Below are 4,415 nucleotides of genomic sequence, written 5' to 3' on the forward strand. Positions count from 1 at the left end.
TTAAAATTATTGGAGAATTGCAAAACTGGAAAAAATTGACTATAATTGCATGGGAATTAAATACTACTTTACCTAACATGATAAATATGCACCATTTATCAGAGTAATCACTCTTCTCACAACTTGTCAGATTTTCTCGTGTGAACCTGAACCACACTGTTAGCCTGCACAACCGCAACCAAACAGCTCTGACCCTCCATCAATCTCAGCTGACAAATAAGAACCCATGCCATGCAATTTGTCTTTGACGGTGTGTTCTCACAGGCATCAACATCTTGGCTGTGGCCTTTAATGTGGTACAGAGAAGGCGTTTTCCTAAAAAACCTCCACCCATTTCTACATTAAGTCCTGTGCCACACCAAAGGCCAAAGACATCTGGTGTCTCTCTAATGAGGAGCTCAAAGGCCTTCAGGCAGCTTCCCATCCACAAATAATGTCTGAACTCAATATATTGTCATGTTTCAGCTCAAAGGCCATAACAAAGAAAGAGGAACACAGGGTTGGACGAGACAAACAAATAGTATATTTTGTTATGCTGTAAATCCATTTTAAATCCATTTTATGCAACAGTTAGTTACTGTTGGGCCACTATTGAACCCTGAAACTCAACTAAAAGTTCCCATTAAAATTGGAATAATGCTAACCATGTGTTTAGGGTAATTTGAGTAAATATAACATTACTTTTTATTTATCAATACCTCTCTCTGCAAGATGCAGCCACAAAATTGGCTAATAATGCCAGATGCTTCTTAGTTGATTTTGAATGTAAGTGGTATAAATTCACCTTTGCAATGACACAAATTATCAAAACCAATCTCCCGAACATTCATACAATGCCATTATTCAGATGGCCAAATCTGGAGAAAATTAACTTTACTCGAGACCTGTTTTTGTCTCAAGAACAAACTCTCACGACATCTGGCCACACAGATGAGCTAATGTCAACTAATGTTTGCCAACTAAATATGTCTTTTAGATCTGTAAACAGCAAAAGATATTAATAAATTATGCAAAAATTACTTTTCCACCATCCACATGACATTACACGTTCAAAACGGGGCACGCCCATTTAGGAGACAGGAAGTGTGCAGCCTTTCATACCATTGGCTGAACGTGTAATGCTCTCTTTAGTTATTAAGAATCTGGTTTCAACTTAAAACATTTGCTCAAAAATGTAAACCTATGTAGTTTTACCCATTTAACCTGGTGAGGGTTTTTTTTTGTTTTTGTTTTTTTTATTAAAAGGTGGGTTAGCAAAGGCATCAGGTGGTCTCAATGACCATCCCAAAGACATAATAACAACAAGCGATAACTTCCTTATACCATGAATTTAGGTAAACATATACAATTACCAAATCCATTCACACAAATCCAATTTTCTTCTTTTGTGACTAAAACGACAGATTATGTGAAAGATTTTTGAGTAATTACAGGTGCGTACAGAGTGTGTGCTCATATCATCTGACAAAAGAAAGTAGCAGGAAGTTTGAGGACGTAAATTGTCCTTAAATTGCTCATCAAAGACCCCAAGATGACAGGAATAAACACGCAACATCTGACTCAGACAGTCGCACACACACACACACACACACAGTGAGCAGATTACCAAGTCTGACTTTAGATTAGTAAGGCTGCAAAGAAGCTGAAACATGTTCATTTCCTAGTCTTACTGGTGGCTTTAGGTGCATCAAAGCAGCTAGAGAGTTTTTCAAATACTAGTTTTAACACACACACACACACACACACACACACACACACACACACGCACACGCTCATTAAAAACCTATGAGCGCCTTTTTTTCTTCTTTTTTTCCAAATGGTTGTTAGAGCAAAACGCTGCAGACCTGACATCATTGTGAGCCAGGAGGCTAAATTATATATGGGCGCCTTGAGATGACATCATTCAAGAGAGTCCTCTGGAGGGAGCCCACGTCACCGGTGTTTCCAGCTCTGTTCTAATACTGCCAGTTTGTAACGGAAATAGTCATACATTATGTGAATCTGGTCTTTTCATATGACAAAAACATCTATAGAGAAAAATAATTAAACATGGCTGGCCATACTATTGACACGTAAATGAAAACAAATGCTCATATGCGCAGAGAAAGTACAGGTGCTGATTTGGAGACACACTAGATGGACATTTACAGTATCTAAAACATCATGATGCATCATAAATAGAACACTGAATAAACCACCACAAAGTAAGTGGTAACCAGCTCAACTCTTACAGGTTAAGCCTGTGGTGAAGGAATTGGAGGTGCTCATTTCATTACAGTCGATTGATCAAAACAGTCGATCAATGTTTTTGTGGTGTCTGCGACCTTACATGCCATGTAATTAAATTGTTCTTGAGCTTGTCTGTAAAACCTTTACAACTCTCTCTAGACTCCCCAGAGAGTGTGGGCAGCTTCCAGTCATCCATGCCATAGTTTTTACAGATTTGGAAATGGAAACTCCTTACTTGTGGCTGCATCCGCATGGTTTATTATTTCTTCTGTAGGTGGAGGAATATTTGTCTCTCACTTGTATATGTGCGTATCTCCATGTGTGGTGAAACACCAAATTCAGATTTTTTGATATGGATGTTTTGCAATAAAACTAACTGGGTTGTAAACATTTAAATGTGATGTTGTATTTTTTTATAGAAGTTGTTAAACTCCAGTTCTGTAGCTAAATTAAGGAAATACTTTGGAGAAACAACAGTTGTGACATGTAAAAACCAGGAACCGATTTAGCGATTTATTTGCTCGAACTGACGATTGACAAGCAGAGTTGGGCAAGTTACTTTTAAAAAGTAATTACTTACTTTCTTAAGTAACAAGTTACTTTTAACTGTAAGTATTGCAATACTTTGACAGAAATTTTCATTTGGGCTCGCCATACCTGTCTGGCGTTGACTGACTTGCTTGTGTTGTTCGTTGTGTGTTCGACCATGCGTGCATTCGAACGCCCGCTCAACTCTACTTCTGATTGGCTTACCATGACATTTTATTCAACCTCAGCCAATCATCAGCATTTATGCGCTTGTCTTGTGCAGTGCCCACTAACCAAGGAAGAACAGTAAAAAAAGAAGAAAAAAAAGTATTTGCTTCTCGGCTCAGAGATCTAGTTGGTCTGATGAAAAAACAGCTTCAATTATACTAACGCGTTGCATTTTTTGACAGTAACAGTAACAGCGTTATTAAGATGGGAAGAGTAACCAATTAGATTACTCGTTACTAAAAAAAAGTCACGCCGTTATTCCCATCATAGGTTTGGGCAATGTCCCCTGAATTGTCAGTTGACGATGTTAACAGTCCTAAGGGGGCAAAGTAGCTTCCACTTAAGAGGCAGCAGAGCGCAAAGCCCAACGAAAGTGAATTTGGTAGTTTAAGAACAACGCAGTTGTCAATTTCCCATCCACTAGGATCAGCGTGTGTCTGACAGGTGGGGGGGCGTGGCATCGCAATGGTGGCTCTCCATGTCTGCCGATCAGCCATCACCATATGCACAACCCTATCCCATCACTGCTGTTGACGATAGACTGGAACTGTTACCAAAATATATGTAAGCCTACCTAACCTGACTGATGTGCATTTCGTTTCCAAAGGTATCCGTTTGTCCAGAGTTGCCCAGAGTTTTCAAACCAAAACAGGTGCTACAGCGTTTCCAAATGTCTCCGTTTTAGGGGCTCGGAAACGTTGAAGTATTAATGTGGATTTGAGGGCTAAACGTAGCTAAATATATTGTTTTTTAATCCAACACATAGTAGTGTATTACACAACAAGGCATGTCACCGTGATAATAAAACAAAAAATGTATAACTCAGTCTATGGTGCCATATCGTTGAAAAGTATTTTACTTTGCATTAAAGTGTTCTGTCAGTACTCACTGGTCCTTCGAAAATCAGAAAGCTGTTAGCATGCAGTTTTCCAAATGCTCGTCCCAGCCATGTCCAATCAGTGCACGTGTGTGGCAGGCAGGCTCCTCCAGCGTGAAGCGGGAATTCCCAGCAACTCTACTGCGGTAGCAGCAGCGAAAGCACACTATTCACAAATTCACAAACACCAATAAGTCTCAACTCCTTTCAATTACAAATGTCCAGATGAATTAAGTTTACATATGGTGACCATACTCACTCAGAAACTCGGTGCAAAATGTGTTTTCGACGGACACACAGCCTATCCTCATCCCAGCTATTAGGGCTTCTATAGCAACAGTCCATGGCGTAGTTACCGCGTTTTAGAACCAATAGAAAACGGCCCCAAACAAGGCTCACATTCTCGTTTTACAGGGTTACAAACAATACAAACCTTCGTGCTTGTAATTGAATTACTAAACAGTAACTATACAGAATTATCCGAACTTAATACACAGTTTAACTTCGCAGTTGTGGGTTTAGCTTTTTTTGTTTCCCTCGTTCCTTCTTTCAC

The 4,415-nt window shown here is 39.3% G+C and overlaps 1 long non-coding RNA gene across 1 annotated transcript in view; it reads right to left on the minus strand.

The window, feature by feature from the left end:
* The window catches only part of LOC116693818 (uncharacterized), an 18,152-nt gene extending 13,737 nt beyond the window's left edge, over positions 1-4,415 (minus strand). The window contains exons 1-2 of the long non-coding RNA XR_004333000.1: positions 4,122-4,415; positions 3,875-4,028 (exon numbers count right to left, since the gene is read on the minus strand). This is a non-coding gene — a long non-coding RNA (uncharacterized LOC116693818). The remainder of the gene's footprint in view (positions 1-3,874; positions 4,029-4,121) is intronic.

Source organism: Etheostoma spectabile, chromosome 8 (assembly GCF_008692095.1).
Source record: "Etheostoma spectabile isolate EspeVRDwgs_2016 chromosome 8, UIUC_Espe_1.0, whole genome shotgun sequence".
NCBI lineage: Eukaryota > Metazoa > Chordata > Actinopteri > Perciformes > Percidae > Etheostoma > Etheostoma spectabile.